The following is a 26,323-nucleotide window of genomic DNA, read 5'->3' on the forward strand; positions in this document are numbered from 1 at the left end:
GGCTTTTCTTTTCCATGTCTATACTGATGCATAAAAAACAATTGTGGGGGCATCCTTGGGGAAAATAGATGATAAGCTACACTATGCCATTTATTTAATTAATAAAAATATGTCTAAGGCTAAATTGAACTACATTGTCACTGAAAAAGAACTATTAGTTGTTGTACACTCCTCAAACAATTTCAGGCACTACATCATTGGATTACCAAAATTTTGTGCATAATGATCATGCAACTATAAATTATTTGGCGAATAAGATCAAAGTGAATTCTAGGATAATTAGATGGTTTTTATTGTTACAACAATTTGATTTGACTATCATTGACAAGCCAGGAAAATAAAAAGTAGTTGCAATTTTTTTTTCGAGACTTACATTGCTTGCAGGTGATGAAGGGATGGTCGATGATCAACTTCTAGATGAGCACCTGTTTTCTAACTCGGTTCCCCATCCCTAGTTTGCTGACATATCCAACTACCTGGTTGCTGAGATATTTCCTCCAAATCTGTCATCGAGGGAGAAGAGCAGAATTGTAAGGAAAGTGCCCTTTTCACTCGGATTGGGGGTAAAGTTTTCAAACTCAGACTTGATCAAATTGTAATGAGATGTGTCAGGGAAGAGGAGGTCTTTGAAATCCTCTCAACCTACCATGATGGGCTCTGTGGGGGTCATTTTTCTTCCAAGAGAACAACTTTCAAAGATTTACAAGATGGCTACTATTGGCCCACTCTCCATTAAGATGCAAGAAGGTATAGCAACAAATGTGATCAGTGCCAAAGTATCGGGAAACCCACACCCAGGGATGAGATGCCTCTACAACCTCAAGTGGCCTTAGAGCCATTTGACAAGTGGGGCATCGATTTCAATGGGCCAATTGATCCACCATCAAGGAAGAAAAGTACATCATTGTGTGCACTGATTACTTAACAAAGTGGGCTGAGACAAAGGCTATCAAAGCAACAACAGAGGAGAAAGTGGTTGAGTTCTTAAGGGAAAATATTTTCTACAAGTTTGGGTATCCAAGGGAGATAGTCACCGATTAGGGGGCTCAATTCACATCACATTTGATTGAGCGAGGAAACATAATATCAAACACAGAACATCTACTGCCTATCACCCTCAAGAAAATGGGCAAGTAGAGGTTACAAATAGGGAATTGGAGAGCATCCTCACCAAGGTTGTGAGCAACAACAGGAGAGATTAGGCAGAAAAATTAGTGGAGGCCACTTGGGCCTATAACACCACTTGGAAGAAAATTATTGCGTTCACTCCATATGATTTAGTTTATGGGAAGAAAGCTCTGCATTCTATTAAGTTTGAATATAAGACTTTGATAATGGTAGCCCAATTGGACTTAGATGTCACCAGAGCATAGCAATAAAGGCTTCTCCAATTGAATGGCTTGGATGAGCTCAAAATGCAGGCCCTTCTCCACACTAAAGTTACAAAATTTCAAAGGAAGGTCTGGTATGATAAGCATATCAAGGAAAAGGTTTTTCAAGAAGGGGATTTAGCCTTGTTATATGATTCTAGGTTCAAATATTTTAAAAGAAAATTAATGACAAGATGGCTAACCCCATACCTGGTAGAAAAATTTCGTGACATTAGAGCTCTCCAAATCATGACCATCGATGAGTTGGGGATCCCCTTACTTGTCAATGGTTATAGGCTGAAGTTATACATGAAACCTATGTCTAAGGAAGAATTCATCAGTACAATCAGCAGAGAAGTAAATGTGGTTGGGAGTGTCATAGTTTCCATTTCACAAAACCTTTAGATATTTTGTTGAAAAAAAAAGAAAAAAAGAAAATGCTTGGATGAAAACCTCTATGAGGCATCTGAGGCCAACTCCTGGGTTGAAAACCTCTCTGAGTCAACACATGAGCAAACAAAGAGAGAAAATATAATAAAGATCTATTGGTGAAAACCTCTCTTAACACAACTATTGCTGACATGAAGGTTGAAAAAATCCTTTGAGGTAGCCTGTGTGTCTCACGAAAAATAAAAAAACAAAAAAAAAATAAAGAAAAGAAAAGAGAAAACACAAGGAAAGAGTTTTACCATGTCTGCTGACTTTTTTTTTCATTTTTCAGGATTATACGTAGTGGAAGATTCCATGGATACAGGGCCAACATTCTAAAGATTTCTTTCATTATTCCATCCATCCACTTTCTATCCATCATCTCCACTCATGTGATCACCTCTCTCCACCATCCCATTAGCCTGAACTTTAAGTTTCACCTCCTCGTTGGATTGCTATATGAAGTACATGTAATTGCTACAGGAAGGTCCTGTGGTGCTACAGGAGGGTTTTCAAAAACTACAAAAGGGAGATACAAGGAAAAGGATAGCCCAAAAGGTACCTTATGACTTCAAAAATTATGAGCAAGTTTATCCCATTAATGTCCATCATCCATCCATCACTCATCCATCTCATTTCACAAAAAATTCACTCAAATTCTCCACTTTGTCCTACCCTTTTAATTAAAAAAAAAAAACATAGCAGCCATCATCTTCATTTTTACAAGTCTACACTAATCTCTCATGATCCTAGAATTATACTCACCACTTTTTATAATTTCTCTCATCACCCCCATGTAGATTGAAGACCCCATTGGAAAAGGAAAGGACTGATACAAGAAGAAAACATCCTCCTGTAGCAGCTTGTGCACACATTACAGAGAGCACTGATCTTGTTTTTTCTCTTCATAGGGGATGATGGAACCTTATGAGACAACTCTGAAGAATTCATATCACTTCCAGGAAGACTTTCCACCACCAACAACAACTTGAACATCAATGAGTTACCTACACACATAGAAAATGCAACAATCAAGTATCATGAGGAAAAATGAAGAAATACATAGGAAACACGCCAACAAGTCAAGTACCTTAGTGCAAATAATATGGTGTAGCTCCAACCTAAAAATCCCTCTAGCAATTCGATCATGAGGCAGGCACAGGTATGACAAACTCTGACCTCCTCCCTATGTGTGAATAACAAAAGTGTATGAATGTCGAGAGGGGATGTTTTAATAAGTTGGAATTGGCCTGTTAACTTGGCCACCCTTGGCTAGTGAACTAAAAGTGATGGTAAGCACTCATAAAACGTGGAGATGTCACATCAACCAAGTTCATATCATAAAAAGTGGGTGGTTATTATTAGGAAAGAATAAATAATTACTCAGAGTGGGGACAACGGTCAAAAAGAGGAAACCCCGTGTGATGCTAGATCACCACAACACTCCAAGCCTCAACTCAAAAATGGAATATTATATACTTGGGCTTGGGTTCTTTTTCATACTCACTCATTTAAAATATAGTTAGGGAGAGGACAATCTTGGTGTTCCATTTAGGAGTTATGAACCCCATTCTACAATTGCAGCAGGAAGGAGCTATAGGCATGCCTACAACTACTATAGGAGGGCTAAGAGACTGCTACATGAAGGTTGAGAAGGTGAAAAAGGGCCACAGAGGTTCGAATTGATTTAAAAATTACCATCTCCATCTCAGACTATTTGATAAGAAGTAAGTGCCACCATCTCCTTCATCCATCCATCTGATTGCATGCAAATATTACTTAAATTCTACAAGATAGTGGCAATCTAATTATGCAATTAAAAGGTATTTTTGAGAAGTATAGTGATTGAAACATAGGAAATTATCATTAACAACAAATTTTTGACTCACTGTTGCCACTGAATTAAACACTAAATCTATAGAAGAAGAATATCTCCCACAATTAATTAAGAACATAAAGAATATATGGGAGGAGGATTTAACAGAAGGGAGCCATTAGATACCAAGAGAATCCAGCTACACCCTCCTGTGGTAGACATTTTGAGAAGACACCAATGGCTAAGATTCTTCGAGTTATTAATGGGGTATGATGATGACCTTTCCTTTGAATTTGACATGGCTCTAAATTCACAAAAAAAAGGACGGTGCCACCACTATTGTGAGGGGGTTGGCTATCTCTCTCATCCCTGAAATAATCAGCAAAGTAACAACCCTACCTCTAAGGATCAAGTGGAGCAGAGAGGACAAAGCCATGAGTGTCACTGCTAAAAATAATTTCTTCACTGCGAATGAAAATCCTATTGAGGACAAGAATGGAGTTAGGAGGGAAAGCCTACCTTATCCTTGGGATGAGGTGGCATACCATATTCTGAGTACATATCCTGTGATGGAAGAATGAGTGTGATATATGATTACCACTTTATATTACTTCATGAAATCATGTTAAAGGCATAATTTCCTCTTTCTCAAAGAATTAGTGTGTCATACTTCCTCCTACAGTCCATTAGGGAAATGAGTCAAAAAGTAAGATAGGGAAAACACCAACACCTAGGCCACCATGGCTTCATTAAATTGATTGTTGTGGATTCCTTGAACAATTTGAGAATCCCTATCCATTGGTCCAAATTTATAGATATGGATAGAGAAACTTTCTTAAAGACATAAGCCCTCACACCAAGTGAGACCCTAGCCTCTAGTCTTGGAGAAAAAAAGGGAAAAATAGAGGGAGAAGAAGAAGGGGAAAGGATAGAAGAGGAAGAGGTAGTAGGGTCAAAAGAAAAAGAAAGAGAGAGAGAAGTAGAAAGGACAGTCGAAGAAGCAAAGATGAAAACAAAGGAAGAAGAAGAAACAAAGGCAGAGGTAGGAGAAGAGAAATATGAAAAACAAGAGTGGGAAAAAAAAGAAAAATAAACATTAAGTCCTAAGAGGACTATTGAGCCCAGAGAAATAGAGATACCCCCAAAGAAAACATGTTTGTCCCCAAGAACCATTGAACATGAGGTAGCTACAACTTTAACTACCTTAAGAATCTTGATGAAACATAAAAGGAAGAGACAAAGGAAATCCTCCCTATATGTTAAGACTAGGAAAAGCATTAGGATCAAGTAAGGGGGACCACAAACTCCCACAAATATCCTCATCAAAATTGAGGAGTCCCCAAGAAAGAAAGAGGAGGTAGGACCAACTGAAGGAAAAAATGAAGAGGAGAATCCTATAGCATATGTGAGGAGCCCTACCACCAGATCAACCTCCTTCAAACAACCTAGAACACCAACAACCCTCCAACAAGAAGAAAAAGGGAAGCTATAGGAGGGATAGAGTATGCTACAGGAAGGACAAAGGATGTTACAGGAGGGGCGGAATGTGCTGCTAGAGGAGCAAAATGTGATACTATAAGAGAAAAATGTGACACAATAGCTGTAAGGGGTAGCAGCCGCCCCAAGAACATTTGAGAAGGACTTTCCAAAGATCCAAGATCCTAGTCCACTATCTAACCTAAGCTCCTAATACAAATTCATTGAAGGAGGGAGGATTATTCCCAAAAATTTGCAATCCCACCACTAGTACAAAATGACTAATTAATTACTAAAAAAACAACTAAAATTTGCATATAAATGACTAATTTTCAGTTCGTGACCAATAGTAGCTAATTTACAGTATCTTATAACGTGACCAACTTTTAGTTGATTTTAGCTTAGCCATTAATTGGTTTCCTCAATTTTACAATCTAGTAGTATATTTAGTCATTAATTTGGTCATTAATTTTTCATTGGTTTAGTCATTAGTTGTCGCAATTAATGACCAAATATACAACAAAATATATTATTATATGAATCCTTGAGAAAACCAATTAATGACCAAATAAATATGACCAAAATGTTGGTCGTGTTATAAGATACTATAAATTAGCTACTAATAGTCTTATATATGAAAATTTTAGTCATCATTTAAAACCAATTAATGACCAAATAAATATGACTAAAGTTTAGTCGTATTATAAGATACTACAAATTAGCTACTAATAATCACATATATGCAAAATTTAGTCATCATTTTAACAAAAAAATTATCATTTGCAGTAGTCATTTACCTTTTTTTGGTATTTTCATACTCATTATAAAAACAACTGATTTAGTAGTTTCTATTAATTTCATTTAATTTCATTCATAATCATTATAAACAACTAATTTAGTCATATATTAATTTTGTTCGTGTTCACCATTAATTAATATAAACTACTAATTTAGTAGTTTTAGATTGATTTTATGTGTTCATTATTAATCAACATAAATTAATTAGTATGATTTTGTGACTAAATTTAAAAAAAATGCCATATAATGTGCATGTTTATCTAATATGATAATGCAACGTTACATATGTTGATTACAAGACTAAATAATATCAAGTGCAAATAAAAATAATTTCAACCATATAAATTTTATTATATAAAATATCAAGTATTACAATATGAGTTTCCAACTTAATATCAGTTGGACTACAATTTACACATGAAATATTGTTTCATCATTTCAAAACATTATCATTGTGTTACCAAAGAATTGCAAGTGAATTCATGAACTCTGAAGGCTTGACCATCAGCCTCTATGAGTGTGTCTTATGCAAGATATTGGCTCTAAGTGTATCACTAGATATATTCTCTTCTCTCTCTCATTTTTCATTTGTCGCTCCTGTGTTATTGTTCTCCTCTTTCTTAAATTCTTGCTTCTTACCATCAACATTGAGTTCCTCTCCTGAAAATGAAAGAAGATACAATACAGAGTATAAGACATGAAAGATGATGAATACTTAAATATAAAATAAAGTATACTATAAAATATTTATATGACATGTATCTCAACATTCGATAGTGGCCACTATGCGGCTAGATGATATGTGTCAAAAATTAAAACAAAACATCACCATAGAAAATAACACCTTAGGAACGTAGTATTCAACCTTCAACAAAACCTTAGGCACAATCAATAAATGAAATTAGAGACTTTAGGGTGCAACTCAAATTGTACCTCAATGTAATGATAAGTATTTGTTGGCATTATGACATAGATTTGGCACTATGACACAGGTGTTGTCCTTGATGGCAACTCACTCAAATGACAAATCACAGCTTAGACTCACAAAATGAAGAAAAGAAAGGTATATGCAGGTTCCCCACTGACCAACTCATGTGTACACGCAATTTAGCAAAAGAAAAGGAGCGTATAACGTACACACGCACTTTCACAGAAGGAAAGGCATGTACATGTTGGAAAACTATGTTTTGGTCCGTGGTATTTGGTCCATGGTATTTTGATCCATGGTATTGGTCAAAGGTATCTGGTCCGAAGTGTTGACCCTAGGTATTTGGTCCAAGGTATTGGTCCTAAGGGGTTTTGGCCCATGGTATTGAGTAAGGCCTAAGATTATAAAAGGAGGAGAAGATCATTAGGCAAAGGCACTCAAGTATTGAATATTTGGTGAAGAGAAAGATCTAGTATACAGGTTATTAGGTTATGGTGCATAGCTGGATCTGAACCAAGGATGAACCTTAGTGCTTGATTAAGGATAAGATCTAATGAAGGGTCAAGATCTTAAGATTTGAAGTGAAGTATCTTTATGTGATTTGATCATTTATCTAAATAACTAGCGCATGTTGTAGTCTGTAAATATGATGATTTGGGTATAACTAAAGTCTGGAATTGTTGTAAAGTTGAAATCATCATTTACAGATATGTACGTGGGTTCACTTTAGAAAAGGTGCGTATACACGTCGGTTCTACATATCAAAATATCGTATACATCTTAAATTTGATTTGCAGATTTGTACACAGGTTCGTCTTGAGAAAAGTGTGTATTCACGTAGGTTTCACACATTGAAGTAGTGTATACCTCATAAAATATGTTTTAGCTGCTTCTATTTGCTATTGCAGTGTTCTGGGTTCTAGTTACTGTATTCTGGTTACAACATTCTGAAAGATCAAATTGAAGGGTTGTCAAAGTGATTGGTTGATTCAGTTGTGGTTGGTGCAAAGGAGATTGGTTGATTTGATGATTGAATGATGCTATTGATGGATCCAGTCTAAAAATTTATGAAACGTGGTCCCCGGAAGAAAAGAGAAGGTTGTAGCCTTATGTAGGCCAGCACCTATGTACTAGTAAACATATTAACTAGTACAAGAGCTAGGGCATTGTAGCTCCCTTCCAGGAGAAGCTGGAGAACGAGAGAAGGTAGTAGCCTTCTACAGGTAGAAGCCTGCGTATTGGTATAAGACTGCACTAGTAGAAAAATTGCAAAAACAAGTTTCTAATTTAAAAGGAGATAGAGACGATTGCAGCAGGTGGTTTTCACCCACATTGGGTTTCCACCTTATATCTTATGTTCATGTGTGTGACTGTCTGTTTTATTTTTTACTTCAGCTGGTTACTATTTATATGGCTCTGATGCATTGATTAAAGATCAACATATGATGAATTAACTGAATCATAAGTTTGCAGAATATACGCTAGTTTCCTTAAGCATAGTTGCATATACACGCGAATTCCATTCACGGAAGTAGCGTATATGAATCTGATTATGGAAATGAAAAATTATTGACTTGCTAACACTGATTCACCCCCCCCCCCCCCCCCCCCCCCCAAAGTATTATTTCCAACAATTGGAATCAGAGCAGGTCCTTTAGAAGAAGCTTGATCGCTTGAAGGAAGATCCATCATCATGAGTAACCACGAAAGAGAGGGATCCATCAGACCACCAATCTTTGATGGGAGCAACTTCGTTTATTAGAAGGTAAGAACCACAACCTATCTTCAATCTCTTGGAATAGATGTCAGGGAAATCATAGAAGGAGGATATACATTTCCATCAACAATTCCCACAGATGCGGAAGGTAAAAAGCAATATGAAACAAACGCCAAGGTTGTCAATACATTATTGGGGAGTCTGTCACAATTAGAATTTTTCAATGTTATGCAGCTCAAATCCGCCAAAGAAATATGGGACAATATTGTTCTAAGCTATGAAGGAGACACTCAGGTAAAATGTGCAAAACTACAAACTCTTAGAATTCAATATGAAACTCTCAAAATGCACAATGATGAAAGTATAGCTAGTTACTTCTTACGTATAGATGAGATTGTTAATTTCATGAAGAATTTGGGTGAAGAGATAAAAGAAGTTACTTTATTTTAAAAGGTTTTAAGATCCTTGTCTACTAAGTTTGGATCAAAAGTATCTGCCATAGAACAAAAACAGGATCTTCAGACTATTACTGTGACACAACTACATAGAATCTTAACTTATTTCAAAATGAGAAAAGGAGGTCCATCAGATATGAGAGAAGCCACATTTAAAGCTTCAGGAAGAGAAGAACTCAATGAATTAGGACAAATTTCAGAAGGAGAGGAAGAAGCAAACTTTTTCAAGAACCTTCAACGGGGTTCCAAAAGATTCAGTGGTAAACTACCTTTCAAATGTTTTGCTTGTGGAAGAGTCGATCATTATGCTGCCAAATGTCCTCATAAAGATAAGCTTGATAAAGGTAAGGAATCAGCTAAATGGAATAGAAAACAAAGTGTAAGTAAGAAGAGTTGCTATACACATGAAGATAGTGATGGTTTATCAATTAGTGATGAAGATGAAAATAGTAATGACTATGGACTTCTGATGGCTTTTGAAGATGATGATTTCTTGGATGCTTTAGATGAAGATGACCTTTATGAATAAATATCTAAAATCAAATTCTGTTTAGAAAAAAGAATATGATTATAGATACTTTGACATTCTAACTTGCAGAAAGAGAAAAGCACAATGAAAAACTAGAATGTGAAATTGTGGGTCTAAGAAAGGATATTGAGAAAACAAAAGCTCTCAATCTTAGATTTGCTAAAGGATCAGAAACATTAAATGAAATTATCAAAGTGAAATGTTCTTCTCTGATAAGGATAGGTCTTGGATATACTGTAGAAGCATCTCAAGCACAGAAGCCATCAACCTCCACTAAAAGCTATCTTGATGCAGCAAAGAGCAGTGAACATTTTGACAATCATCAACAAAGGCATAAAGTAGATCACCAGGTAAATCAAGCTCAATTTACTTCAAGGATGAACAGAAGCTAAAACCAATCTCAGGTAAATCATACTCAATCTGCTTCAAGAATGAATATCAATAGAAACTACAATCGCCAGGTCAGTAGATTCGATAATCGTAGGAACTTCTTTAATGGCCAATGTTTCTCATATCATAACTTTGGACACAAAGCTTCTCAATGTGGTTCTTACATGACCATCATGACTAGAGAAGCATGAAATCAAAGGAATGTGACGAGGATCATGAAACGGACCTATAATAAATTTTCTCTTCTTGAAAATGAAATAGAATGCTCTATCTGCAACAACTTCGGTCATGAAGAATCTGAATGCAAGAGTAAATTTCGGCAAACATCTCAGAAGGAGAAAAATTCACTAAGTCCCAAAATATGGAGAAAGAAAGAACCGCAAACATAAAGATGTGGTATAGCCTTGTATGCAGAAGGACAAGAAAACTAGTGGTACATTGACAGTGGATGCTCAAAACACATGACAGGTACATTGACAGTGGATGCTCAAAACACATGACAGGTGACAAAGAAAAACTTCAGTCATATAATGCCTTAGAAAAGGAAAAGAAGGTCTCATTTGGAAATGACACTCTTTCTATCATAAAAGGTAAATGTTTTGTTCTCTTAAAAGAAAAAGTTAAAGCTGGGAATGTTATGTATGTTGATGGTCTAATGCATAACCTATTGAGTGACAGTCAAATGTGTGATCAAGGAAATGAAGTAGTATTTAAATCAAATGGATGTGTTGTTTTTGAGCTTGATACATGAGAAACCGTGATCAAAGGTATAAGAACTCCAAACAACTTATACATACTCAAGGGAGGACAACATCAGTGTTATCTAAGAAAAAATGATGAACATTGGCTATGGCACGAAAGATTTGGGCATCTAAGCTTCTCTCAAATAAGAAAAGCATGCAGAATCCAGGCTGTTTGTGATCTTCCTGATATCAGCATCCCAAAAAATACAATATGCAAATCATGTAAATTTTTTAAGCAAACCAGAGTGCACTTCCCCGAAAAGGAGGGATCAGCTAGTAAGCCTCTTGAACTTGTTCATACTAATTTATGCGGACCATCAAGGAAAAGGTCACCTCATGGAGAAGAATACTTCATATTGTTCATTGATGATTTTTCCAGAATGTTTTGGATAGGAATTCTAAATCATAAAGATGAAGCATTTGAAAAATTCAAAGCCTTCAAAGCCTTGGTTGAAAATGAATGAGATCGCAAAATCAAATGCCTCAGATCTAATCGAGGAGGGGAATTTACCTCGGATGAATTCTTTGACTTTTGTGAAGAACATGGAATAAAAAGGAAATTCTCCACTGCAAGGACTCCTCAACAAAATGGAGTGGTAGAAAGGATGAATAGAACCATTCAACAAATGGCTCGTGCTATGCTAGATGAGTCTGGAACTCCTGCAACCTTCTGGGGTGAAGTTGCATTTGCTGCCATCACTATTTTCAACCAAGCAAATGTTCGGGTAAACAGCACTCAAACTCCACATGAACTTTGGTATGCTAAGACTCCTACTGTAAAATACTTCAAAGTTTTTGGAAGCAAATGTTACATCAAAATGACTGATGAAAAACTTGGCAAGTTTGAACCCAGAGCAGATGAAGTCATTTTCCTTGGTTACTCTTCCGGAAGTAAAGGATATAAATGTTATAATAAAAGACATGGGAAAATTATTGAAAGTATTGATGTTGTGGTTGATGAAGCATGCAAAAATCCAGAGCAAGTAAAAACTGAAGATTGTGAACAAGATGAGGAATATTCTCCCACATCAAATCACACTAATTCTGAAGAAGAAACCAATGAAGCACTAGAAGAACAAATAACGGTAGAAGAAAAGACTCCATCCAGGTATGTTCAGAAAAATCATCCAGAGACTCAAATTTTGGGACAGAAAGAGGCAAGTGTGCAGACAAGAAGAACTATTACAGAAGCTTCAAGCTATCTAGCATTTATTTCCTCCACTAAACCTCAAAATGTAAATGAAGCATGCAAGGATGAATGTTGGGTCAAGGCCATGAATGAAGAACTTGATCAAATTGAAAAGAATAATACTTGGGAATTAGTTCCTAGACCTCATCATAAGAATATCATAGGAACTAAATGGATATTCAAAAACAAGCTGAATGAAAATGGAGAAGTTATTAGAAACAAGGCCAGACTTGTTTGTAAAGTATATGCTCAACAAGAACGTATAGATTTTGAAGAAACTTTTGCACCTGTTGCTAGACTTGAAGCCATAAGAATGTTCCTTTCTCTTTCTAGTTTTCAGAAATTCAAAGTATACCAAATGGATGTAAAATATGCCTTTCTTAATGGAGACTTAGAAGAAGAAGTCTATATTGAGCAACCAGACATATTCATTCTTGGAAATGATGCAAAACTTGTATGCAGACTCAGAAAGGCTTTCTTTGGTCTAAAACAAGCTCCAAGGGCCTGGTATTACCACCTTGACAAATATCTCCATCAACAAGGTTTTTCAAAAGGATCAGCTGATAGCAATATATATACAAAGATTGACAATAATAAATTGCTAATACTTGTTGTGTATGTTGATGATATCATTTTTGGTAGCAATGAAGAAGCCATGAGTCAGAATTTTGCTTTGGTAATGCAACAAGAATTTGAAATGTCCCTGCTTGATGAGCTTACATATTTTCTTGGTCTACAAGTTCAACAAAATAAAGATGGTATTTTTCTGTCACAAACCAAATATCTCAAATAGATCTTGAAAAAATATGGCATGGAAGATTCTAAACCAATATGTACCCCAATGGTAATAGGATGCAGTCTCAGCTCAAATGATGAATCAACAGCAGTACATCAACCAACTTATAGATTCATGATTGGTAGTCTACTTAATCTAATAGGTACCCGACCAGATATCATGCATGCAGTAGGAATAGTTTGAAGATTCCAAGCAAATCCAAAATAATCACGCCTTCAAGCAGTCAAAAAGATTTTCAAATATCTTCAAGGAACACAGAATTTTGGTTTATGGTATCCTAGAGATATAGATCTTACACTTCATGCATATACAGATGCAGATTGGGTAGGAAGTGTTGATGACAGAAAAAGCACTAGTGGTGGTGCATTCTATATGGGTTCCAGATTAGTGGCTCGGTTCAACAAGAAACAAAGTTCAATTTCATTATCTACAGCTGAAGTAGAATATGTGGCTGCCACATCTTGCTGCACACAACTCCTTTGGATGATGCAAACATTGCAAGACATTCAGATCACATGTACTCCACCCATCTCCATTCTATGTGATAATACAAGTGCCATCAATATTTCAAAGAATCCATTCATGGATTCCAAGACAAAGCACATACCCATCGAATATCATTTTCTACGTGAACAAGTGCTTGAACAAAAGGTAAAATTGGAGCATGTTCCCTCTAAAGAACATGTTTCTGATATATTCACCAAACCACTGCCCAAAGAGACATTTGAATATCTCAGATAGAAGCTGGGGGTAGTTGATGCATCATCCTGCTGTTGAAAACTTATTTGTTTAAGAGAAAGGTGGTTATATGTGAGTTTCATGAAGCATAGTCGTGCACATACACAGGTTTCCATGGATACAGTCACGTATATGTTGGTTTGAGGAAAAGAAGTGGGCCAAACTTAGGATGTAAGGGGTTCAGGATAAGATCTAATGATGGGTCAAGATCTTAAGGCTTGGAGTGAAGTATCTTTACGTGATTTGATCATTTATCTGAATAACTAGCGCATGTTGTAGTCTGTAAATATGATGATCTAGGTATAACTGAAGTCTAGAATTATTGTAAAGTTGAAATCATCATTTACAGATCTGTACGTAGGTTCACATTAGAAAAGGTGCATATACACGCTAGTTTTGCATATCAAAAAAACATATACATCTTAAATTTGGTTTGCAGATCTTTACGCAGGTTCGTCTTGAGAAAATTGTGTATGCACGTAGGTTTGACACATTGAAGTAGCGTATACCTCATAAAATATGTTTTAGTTTCTTCTGTTTGTTGTTTCAGTGTTTTGGGTTCTGGTTACTGTATTCTGGTTACAGCATTCTGAAAGATCAAATTGAAGGGTTGTCAAATTGATTGTTTGATTCAATTGTGGTTGGTGCAAAGGAGATTGGTTGATTTGATGATTGAATGATGCTATTGATGGATCCAGTCTGAAAATTTATGAAACGTGGTCCCTGGAAGAAAAGAGAAGGTTGTAGCCTTCTATAGGCCAACACCTACGTACTAGTAAACATATCAGCTAGTACAAGAGCTAGGGGGTTGTAGCTCCCTTCTAGGAGAAGCTGGAGAATTAGAGAAGGTTGTAGCCTTCTGCAAGTATAAGCCTACGTACTGGTATAAGACTACACCAGTACAGAAATTGTAAAAAGAAGTTTCTAATTTAAAATAAGATAGAGATGATTGCAGTAGGTGGTTTTCACCCACAGTGGGTTTCCACCTTATATATTGTGTTCATGTGTGTGACTGTCTGTTCTATTTTTTACTTCACCTGGTTACTATTTATATGGTTCTGATGCATTGATTAAAAATCAACATATGATGAATTAACTGAATCATAAGTTTGCAGAATATACGCTAGTTGCCTTAAACACAGTTGCGTATACACGCGAGTTCCATTAACAAAAGTAGTGTATATGAATCTGATTATGGAAATGAAAATTTATTGACTTGCTAATACTGATTCACCCCCCCCCCTCCCCCCCTCTTAGTATTATTTCCAACAGTATTTGCAGTTGCCTAGTCATCGATGAGCATCGAATCACACTGAGAAAAATTCCTTGCATTATGATAATTTGGTTTCACTTGCACTAATCCTCTGTAGTAGTTCCTTGACTTGCCTATAGATATAATTTTAGAAACAATCCTACTCCTACAATTCTTCTCGATATGGATCATATTTTTCCCCCTATTGATAGTTATTTTTCAAGGCAACAGAATAAAAATCTCCAATTGCATCATCGCCTTTAAAAATAATGCTTGAGTATTTCCAAGTGATTGTCAAACTAGTCTCTACTCAGGTCCACGAAATCCTTGATTTGTCTCCATCGCACAAACCTATTTCCGTAATAAAATTATAAATCCCACGTCTATATTCCTCGTCCCTAACATACTAATTCTTGCAGTGGAATACTTTATTGTTTCTCCCTCGATGTAATAGAGATCCACTGCTGTGGCATGGAGATGATTAGTGTCATAAAATGGTGCAGTGGATGCTTCAATATATGTCACAAAACTCCTCTCACCTCACAAAACGCCTCTCATCTACAACAATAAGAGTCCTCTCAAACAGTATGGTCTCCATCTCATTCATCTTGAAATAAGTGGATATTTCAATGGGTGACGAAGTGTGCTTGGGGATTTAATAGGAGTTATCACTAAAAAAAAAATACAATGCAGCATAATAGTTATTAGAAGGAGGAACAAACTTGGCAATCTACTTCCTAACTAAATCATGATGCTCCTGAATTACCTCTTATAATGAACAAAAGATAACCTCAACTGCTTATAGAGTCTACCTATGCATGGTAGCATTGAAAACACTGTCAAAAACAACATCTACAACAACGTTGGTCAATCTCTTCTTCTAGTCAAGGGCATGCCCAAATTTTGAAAAGTATCAAGGAGGTCAGGGTCCACCTCATTAAGGTTATTATTCTTCTTCTACTCTTTCTGTTTAGGTTCAGAATAATAGCAAAGGCCTTGGAAATTGATAGGTGGGTAAAATTTATCAGAGTATTTGGGTTCTTCCATTTTTAATCATTGTCTATAATCATTGAGTCCAAATTGCAAAATCCATTTAGGTTCCTTCTTTTTAGGTGAAATTAACCTAAGCTTTGGAGAGTTGTAAGGTTTAATGGATCTAAGTATATTCTACTTAAACTATAGTAACATGGTTTAAAACTATAGGCATTGAAATCAGAATCTAAGGATTTTATGTTCATGATTACAAGAAATTTTAATTTCATGTAACAAAGTTTAAGGAAAGTATAGTGTTTGCATCCTACCAGAAAATTTTCTTGCATCACTCAAGCCCTTTGAATTTGGGTATGGGAGATTCCATTACACAAACAGCCAACATAGATCCATATTTATTCTGAATTTGGGTATGGGATCAAATATTTTTTTACTCTATGCTAGTTTGCATATCAAGATATTTGATCCCTCTCGAGGCTTACTAGAGCCACAGTAAAGATGGATCTATGCTGGTTTAATTCCCCCCTTTAAATAGGCTACATTCCACTTGAATACCATGGTTCAATACCATGTGCCATCTTTACTTTTATTAATATTAATATTAGGGTTAATAATGTTTTCTTTCATGGTATTAATAATAATTTCGCCCATGGTTTTTGCCCATAGGCTTCACCTAAATAAAACCTCATTTCTGAGTGTTTTTAAATATAAAGTGAATTATGGCATAAATATTAAAAAATGTTTTATTTATTTACCACACCTCTCGTTTATTTATATTTTTATTAATTTACCATACCTCTTTTATAAATATGGTATTTGGCCCATGGTATTTAGCCCATGGTATTAAAATGGTATTTGGCCCATAGGCTTCACCTAAATAAAACCTCTGTTTTTGAGTATTCTTTAAATATAAAGATGTTTATGTACTAAATATAAAAAGAGGTTTTATTTCTTTACCATACCTCTAGTTTATTTATATTTTTATTTATTTACCATACCTTTGGAGTAAGTATAAAAAGATATTTATTTATTTACCATACCTCAAGTTTATTTATATTTTTATTTATTTACCATACATATTTTTTAGTGTTCATAAACCTAATTGTATTTTAAATTTATATTGTGTTTATAAATAATAATAATTAGATTGATTTATAAATAGGGTCGACATTAGATTAAAAATGCTAAATGTTAAACATTACATGGTAAATGTTTACATTTAACAAGTTTATGTGAGGTCTACCCCCATACTGGGTTGTATAGCACCTCTGGGCACAATCAACCACTACAAAAAAGGTGAAAATAAAAAATAAAATTTCATGCATTCTAACCCTAGAATGACCCGGAAAATTTCTTACTTGTCCATTGTATTTTGATGAATTGTTCGCCATTATCATAATCATTAAACCCTTTGTACAATAAGAACATGAAATTTTTTTACTTTTGCATTGCCTTTTGATGAATTGTTGGCCATTTGCATTGTCTTTTGATGAAGTAATCAAGATCTACATTGTCTTTTGATGAATTGTTGGCCGTAATCAAGATTTTCATTATCATGATCATTAAACCCTCAATTCTAGATAAAACTTATTCTTTGATCATATAAACCCTCGAAATTGTTTACCCATAAGAACAAAAATCATCTTTAGTAAAAAGTAAGAACTCTCTAGAGTCCAAATTCATACCCATGTACAAATGGCCAAAATCTCCACACAGAATGACCTTGCCCTTCCTCCATCTAATTGTTGATACTCTCCTAAGGCGTTTTTCCATGCAAACTCCATTTGGGGTTCGAATCCCATGAAATCCATAGATCAGGTTGATGGTATTCCTTCTTGTAGCATTTCCACGCCAATATCAACAAGGAAATGAAAAATGCAATGCTACAATGTAATGTTGTAATATGTGAATATTTTATAGGCAATGAAAAATGCAATGGTACAATGTAATGTTGTAATATGTGAATATTTTATTTGAACCGATAAACTATAAATGAAAAAGAAAATAAATATTTATAATGCAAAAAATAAAAGAAATATTTATAATCTAAAATCAAATATATAAATTGCAATTGGGTTAAATGATTTATTTTTAATAAGAATTTGTTATTTTTGCATAAGAGCTAAATTAAAAAGAAGAAGAAGAAGTTAAAAATGATATTGGGATGAGTGTAAACATTTAAATATGGCCTCAATTAATAATAAAAAGCTAAATTAATTAAATTCAATTTGCTATATTTTGATTTTGTTAGTAACTTGTGAATAGGCTTTGTTACAATACCATGGGCCAATACCATGACTTATTAATACTACAAGTCCAAAAACCATAACTTATTTCACAACTAAAATATTTAATAACAATATGACAAGATTCTTAACCGTGGATATTCAACCCCACATTAGGGTAGATATTATTAACTTGTAAAAAATAGTCTTTGTTTCAATACCGTGGGTTAATACCATGGATTATCAATACCACATGCCCAAAAAACATAAATTATTTCACAATCAAAATATTTTATAACAATATGACAATATTGTTAACCATGGATATTCACCCTCACTTTACCATGGATATTAACTTGTAAATAGGCTTTGTTACAATACCATGGCTTATCAATACGACATGCCAAAAACCCATAACTTATTTCATAGTAATAATATTTTATTTTATTTTGATTTTACAACATTTTTTAAATTGAATCTAAAAGGGAAAATGTTACAATTTGAGATATATCTAAACCCTCTATCCTTACGACTACTAAAAATATTCCCATCGAAATTAAATTAAGGTTTTAATAAAATTAAGCTAAGATGGATCTATGCCAGTTCTTTATATATATAGCAAGCAAATTGACTAATTATAATAGATTAAATATAGTGCATGATTTTTTAAAGTTTTCCATTATTTTATTTTCTTTGATATGATTGATCCAAAATATAAGTTTGATAGTTTACAACCAAGTAAGTTTGTTTAATTTAGATAATTTATTAAACACAATACAATGTGATCAAATTTAAGAGAGAGTTAGGGAGGGGGTGGAGAGAGGGAGGGAGATAGTGAAAAAGTCGGAGGGCAAAAAGAGAGAGAAAGAGAGAGTGATGGGTGGGAGAGAGGGAGAGAGAGGAAGGAAGAGGGAAGAGAGAGAGAGAGAGAGAGATATGCAGTTGGAGTGGGAGAGAGAGGGGGGAAAGAACAAATACATAGAGAGATAGAGGTGGAGATAGAGATGAGCGAGAAGGTAGAGATGGAGAGAAAGTGAGAGAGAGAGAGGAGAGTAGGGAAGACAAAGAAGAGGAGAGAGGATAGAGATAGGGAGAGAAGGGGAAGGGAGAGAGATGGAGACATAGAAATGGAGAAGGATAGGGAGGGGTCAAGATAGTGATATAGTTGGAAGGAAGAGAGAGAGAGAGAGAGAGAGAGAGAGAGAGAGAGAGAGAGAGAGATTTGGGGGGGATAGATAGAGCAAGGTGGGAGATAAGGAATAGAGAGGAAGGAATATAGGGATGAGGAGAGAGATATGGAATTGGAGGGGGCAGGAGAGGGAGGGAACAAGAAAAGACATAGTGGGGGAAAGGTGGAGAGAGAGGGAGTGACAAGGGATTCATGGAGAGAGAGTGAGGGAGAGAGGAGAGTGGGAGGGAATAGAGAAAGGGATACAAATAGAGAGGGAGAGAAGGGGAAGAGAGAGATAGACATAGAAGGGGAAGAGAGGGAGAGAGAGTGTGTGTATGTTTGGGGGTTGAGATAGAGGGAGGGAATAACAAAGAGACACAAATACAAATATAGATATTATATAGTATTATATAATCAACCTAGATCCATATTAACCCTATAACTATCAAGTGCTAAGAGGGATCCAATCTCTCGAGGTGCAAACATTTCCTCAAGTTTTGCACTAGAAAAAAAGTTTGTACCTCAAGATATTGGATACCTCTTGGTGCTGGATAGATCCAGGGTTAAGATGGATCTAGGTCAATTAATATGAAATTAAAGTAGTTTTTTTTATATTATAGTCTTAAAAATTAAAATTTCTCCTAAAATAAATTTCAAATTGGAACTAGATCCAATTAGATTCAATGGATAGATTTTTTAAAAACAAAACAAAATATTTTTTTTTACTAAAAGTATATATTTTTAAAACTACAAATTGTTAGAGATAAATAATGCAAAGTTGGCTCACCTATAGTGTACCATGTGAGGATGAAGAAGTTTTTAAGGAAGGATAACCTTTCAACCAATCTTTAACAACCTTTCAATCCCTTATCACTTGTATGTTTAGATTTCTTGACAAAATTAAGATGACTAACATAAAAATTTGATTCATATTATTGTATTACTTGTTAGGTAGTTGCATTTTGTTCTTAGACTAAATTAGTCATTCATGTTAGTCATTTTTAGTTGTATTAATTATTATCTAGTCACATATTTTAATCCGCAACTAAATTAGTGATTTATGTTAGTCGTTTTTAGTTCGGTCACTTAAGATTGCTCATTTTTGGTAGTATTTCACATGGAAAAGTAGTGGTGACTAACTTTTTTAGTCACCTAGTCACTAATTTCTCAATTTCTACTAGTGCACTTCTTTATGAGATAGAGACAAAAAGAGGAAGAACCCACAGTTGGATGCAAATTTTTAAATCTAAGAAGGTAGAGGATGTGAGCCTCAAGGAATAAAATTTCCTTAAAATGAACAAAGAATTAAGTGATCTGAGAATGAGAGAGCCTACAATGAAGGAGTAACTATAGGCAGAAAATATGTGGTTGAGAGAAAAACTGCAGGAGAAAGAAACACAACTTGCTACCATGACAACTCTCTCCATGGAGGCATTGCAGTGAAAACAACCATCAAAGTCTTATGTCCTCTTCCTCAAAGAATAGTGGCTACAATTCTAAATAAAAACCTTAGCACAACGTGAATCTATGCCCTTTCAGGATTAGAAATTGTTCATTTAATTTTGCAACCAAGCTAACATGCAGTACAAAGAAAAATTGGTTGAATTTTACAGACACAAACTCACTCTGACAAATATAAATTTTTGGGATCCCAATGCAAGATTGGGGATACATAGCTGATGGCCTTAGCATCCTAGATGATTCATGAGGAGGCAAGAGATGAGGAAGTGAAAAAGTAATGTAAAAGGAGGAAAATTAACAATTGTATATCTAGGCAGAGCTAGTGATCCCAATGGTTGTCATTAGCAATCATGAGATAATCTCTAATGATGCTTATTTAGAACCTAAATACCTTTCCAACTAGGAAAAACCATCCTACATTTTGAAGACAAATTCAGGTTGTTGGGAATAGAAATCCTGCAAGCCTACCAGAAGAGATGGCATTCCTTACCCCACAACCTCCAGATTAAAGAATATCACTCTCATGAAAGCCTAAGGAATGCCTTGAAGAGAACACCCTTATACAAGAGGATCATGCAAAGGTTGAAAATCAAGTGGATAGGACTGAAGGTCAGTCCACCCTTACTGCTAGGCCTATTGGAAGGAAGAGATGAAGTAGAAGAGCAAAAGGAGTGGAAAGAAATAGAGAATAATGCAAGTTCCTATCCCCAATAAGGAAAACTATTTGAGGAGCCTTGGGATGTTAGGGAGGCCACCAGGGCCATGAGAGAGATAGACATGGATGATTGAGTTGCTTATAGGATGAGCAACAATTTCAGTAGGGGGTGATGGCGAGGTTCATTGTTATAGGACAAATTGACCTCCTAATCAACTCAGAGGAGAAAGGCAAGATGACTGAATCAATGACTATAGTTGTAGGCCCAAAATCCACACTAATGCTCTCTATACACTAACTGCCTACATTATAAAGCTTCTTACCAAGCATAAAGGGGCATTAGTCAACCTGCTAACTCATGCTGTTAGACCAGGGGGAGCGTTAGTGAACTTAAGTGAAGTTGAAGAGGTTATGCCAAGGAATCTAATCATAAAATATCTAGATATTATTTCCCTAAATTTGCGCAAGAAAAGCAAGGAAACTCCAAAAATCAAGATATTTGGAGAAATTCTATTCCGAGAATGAAGGAAAATGGGAAAAATCTTGTAAACAAGGCAGGTTCATGGGTTTTACCCTAATGAACTACAGGTGGAGTTGAGAAACCCTAATTCGATTGCTATATAAGCAACGAGAGGGCCATTGTAAAAGGGTCAGAGCATTTAGAAGGATAGTACATAGTGCTGTTGTGAAAATGTCATATTCTTGAAGGAGCTAGCTGAAAGAAGGAGAGAGAGAAAGGAAGAAGGGGTAAGGAAGGCTGATACAACAGGATTGTTGTAATCACTCTTCTATTTTGAATATAGGACTGCAGTTGTGTTCCCTACTCCAAAGTGTCGGTGATATTGTGCATTTATTTGTTCATTTTGATACTTTTTGTGCTGAGTAGATAAGTTATACATTTATACATATTTGTTTCGGATTCTTACATTAATTGTCAGAAGTGTATGTTGTGATTGGTTTGCTTCGTTCTTTTGTGTAGGAATTGTCTTGGAGCTGGTTAGGAGGAGTTCTTCTTACCGCACGGAGATCCCCAAGTGAATCTAGAAAGAACCAAAGGTAATCCTCTTTCCATACCCTGTCAATATATGTCTAATAGATAAACATGTGTGTAATAGGTAGCTTTTGCAGATAACCTTACGGTTTGTCGAAAGTCCTGGGAAGAATTTCGAGGGTAGTTTTCATCCCCTGCATTTTACCCCATAGCAGAATTGGCAACTCCGCTGGGGACTATACATTTAGTTCCCGGTTACTCGGACTCCTCTCAAATCTCTTCTCTCTTCTATGAGCTTCTCGCTTCTTCATATCCTTCTCTGATCCACCATCTAACTTATTGCATCCTTCAAAGTTGCATTCTCTTTAGAAACTGATCCCAAAAGCCCACTTTTTGAGCTCTTTCCCTCACTAACACAGCTTGATAATCTACACAGAGCTTTATAAAGCTCTTTGACTGTGCACAGGGAGCGTTAGTGGCCAAACTAAAGCTCTGTTTACACACAGATAGAGCGTTAGTCTCCCATTTCCATGTTTTTCAAGAGATTTTGTGGACCAAAAGGGGGGGGAACTTGTCTCAGGGGCTAAAGTAGGATCTGCAATAGTATCATGCTAACAAATTTGGTGTCTTAAAATTTAATTTTTAAGAAAATGTTTTAGTTTTTCTCTCATAAAAGAAATTTTTGTTGAAAGAAAAGATGATAAACTGTACATCTCCTTCTGTCGAAATAGTTGTAGGCTGCTTTGTTTTGGTTCAATAGTTGTTAGGGAATATTGAGAAAAGAAACTTTCGGTTATGCAAAGTGTTGAATGGCTTTAGATGCACTAACAAATCCATGAATATGTGAAATAATACATGTGTAGAATAAGACTTGTTTGCATAAGAAATTGAATTTTTTTTTTCAAAGCATTGTTCTGCATCGTTTATTGAGTCGAGAGTCTCATCATATTCATACGTCAACACCCCCTCCGAAGACAAATAAGTAAGTACACTAAAATTTACACTAAAATCAATGAGTTGCTCTTTTTTGAGCAAACCAACATTAGCTAGATTAGGACCTTGGGATAAGAGTGTGAGTCAACTACCCAAGGTTGAAAATCAAAACTAGTGTCGTTAACGAGTGAAAAATCCTTCTACACTCATATTACCAAGACCACTCCACTCACAACGGAGCGAAATACAAGACAACATCGAACTGTAATTGAAGGTAGCATGCCTTCTCTTAAAACTCCTTTGGGCATTCTGTGTATCGGGGGTCCCTTCAGGAATTTCCGAACTGAGTCGGGGACTCAGGTATCTTGCCCACACAGCGTGCTGTCTATGACTATGTACCCCCTAGTAATGTCTACGATTTGATGTATCTCTAGTGGCCAATACTTCTAGGTACTTACCTAAGGTGACTAGGATGGACTGTCCTGGTACCTCAAATGGATGGACCTACTTTGTCTTCAGTTTTTGGGAGGGTGCTCATCTTCATGAGAGTACTTGGTCCCTCAATCTGAGGTTCGAGCAAAGCTCAAAAGTAATCGTAACCCTACATTTGGCCATCCTTCTCTGTTACTCATTGAGTGATTGGGTTTCATCTCCAATAATCGGTGATTATAAAATGAGGTAATTTTCCTCTATTTGCTGATTGACATATTTAGTGTATTTTTTCTTTTTAGGTACCTAACTGCTCTTATTTTCGAGACTTTAAAGAATATCACATTAAAATATATTTGATAAAACTTAACAGTCATTGTGGCTACATCCGGCCCTCATCGTCAATCTAGACGGTTGTTAGGACTTCCTCCACTCATTGTAGAGGATCTGCCGAGTTCCACTGACTCAGATTCCTCATCTTCAAGGAATCAGTCTCCTAAATTGCATACAAGATCTGTCTAAACGACCGATGATTCTAGTTTGCTAGAGGATTTCTTCACGGAAGGATTTATTCCTCATTTTAACACTCCGCTTACAAATCTGTCAGATCCTATCGTTGATCCCGTGGTACCTGTACTTCGCTCTTCAGTGGGAGGAACTCCCATCTATTCAGTCGCCACCTCAAGGGTTGTGAAATTATAGAGACACTGTGAGTCCTCTACCACTTCCCTGGTTGACGGTCATCACAACATCGGTAATGTGGAACCTCGCAATCCCGTTCATCCCAGGTACTGCAACTCACATAACACCCTCTATAAGTGGAACCCAGCAGATGCCAGGTTCCACTCCTATGGTGCACCAAAGCATACCTTAGACTAGTGCCACATATAGTGCTCCATATAACACTCAATGTGGCACTATGGGCGCAATTCCAGTTTACCAACACCAAGGTCGGTTGCCAATGTATGGTTCCAACCCCCAGATTTAGATATCTAGGGCGGTTCCCAATATGCACATGCCAGCAGGGAATCTCACAGTTCCCCCGCCATTCTCAGGCATGCATGGACAATCACTGATTGACTTGAGTGTACCCTTTGTCAATCAAAGCCATATGGTTAGTTCTGTGTCAGCTAGGAATCCACAAGGGATCCCCACCCAATCCATGGGGGCACCCTACTCACAAACTCAAATGAGTCAAGGGGGCATTGCTTAAACTAGTGGCAACTTCATACCCCAGTATCAAAACCCTCGTGGAAATCCACTTTACAACACTATACCGCAAAGAAAATGTTACACCATGCAGCCCATGTACACCATGGGGAACCAAACGACAGGAGGAGCACAGAGCTCCTCAGGTCATCCATCATCACCATGGTCCGCGTCGAGGGCACCCAACAATTTTCCTTTTTTGGCAACATTGGATATCCCCAACTTATACAAGTTGACGAACGAACCCATCTACCACAACCTATAATGGCCGCCGATCCCACATAAAATACCGACAGACATTCCTAAGTTCGACAGAAAACAAGGGGAGGATCTGGGTACTCATCTCACCACCTACCATCTATGGTGTGTTTCTAACTCCATTGTGGATAACAGTGTTTGGTTACATCTTTTTCCCCACACCCTCACTGGAAATGCTGCAAAGTGTTATATTGAGTTACCACGTGAATCAACGAATACCTTTGATGCTTTATCGATGGAGTTCCTAAAGCACTTTCAGTTACCTATCCGTTATGAGATAGGGATAGATCTCCTTACTTCGTTTCGTCAGGATACCACCACCCACATCTCCGATCATATCCATGAATGGAAACATAGGCAGAGGTTAGTCAAAGCTCCCAGCCCTGATTTTCTCTTAACAGACTAGTTCTGTAAGTCGTTGCTCCCACAAATTGCTAGAGATGTCATTGTAGGTGGTGCAGTCACAGAGGACCAATCCATACGTCATGCCCAAAACTTAGATTTGATTTATTCACATTTTGGCACTCTCTATGACATTATCCCCTATGCTCCTAGTAACCCCAATCCTCCCACCACTCAGCACCCTAGAGCACATGCCGATGGGATCGTCGGTGCAACCTCCGTGGTTGCTGTAAAAAAACTCAATGGTTCTGTTGCCAAGCTGGCAGTGGACCCCTCTACCAAAGCGACTGCTCTTCCTGCCACTGCGATTAACTTTGTGCAATCTACACAAAATCCAGTGGCAAGAACAAGAAGAAACAGAACAAGAGTGCTCCTTCTGAGGAGCAGTCATCTAAGCAGCCCAACTCAAAATAGAAGGCCGTTGTGCCTACTGATGTAGAAAAGGATAAAGGCACCAACTATTCATGAAAACTCTGTCTTGAAGATCACGTAACCTGGCGTTGTCCGCGTCTTCAAGAATGTACGGATTACCTTACCAAGAAAGATTTTGGTAAGATACCTATTGTCTGTAGAAATCCTTTTCCTAATCAACAGTAGCAACTTCTCGTTGCCAACCAACCGCAACCCATGTCAGGGGGCAGTGACGGTTTGCCACACCCTTTAGCTAGTGAAGGAAGTTCTACCGTTTACACATTTGAAATGGTAGAACTAACCACAAGAGCCAAATCTTATGAAGCTTTTGTCTCTTCGACAGTAGAACCATCCGCAAGTCAAAACCCATCATCGCCCAATGATTTGCGAATCGAAAGGCCGGTTGAGGACTTTGTAATTCGACCCCCCAAGGGGCACTTCGACACATATTGCACAACACATCTGCACGTGCCTCCCAACACTACAACATTGTAGAGGATTTGGCGCAAGCGCCATTGGCCATGTTGACACTTGAAGTATTACAAACATGCCCCAGCCAAAG

Source organism: Pinus tabuliformis, chromosome 8 (genome assembly GCF_031772625.1).
Source record: "Pinus tabuliformis cultivar Carrire ecotype Pingquan chromosome 8, CPIR1, whole genome shotgun sequence".
Classification (NCBI taxonomy): domain Eukaryota; kingdom Viridiplantae; phylum Streptophyta; class Pinopsida; order Pinales; family Pinaceae; genus Pinus; species Pinus tabuliformis.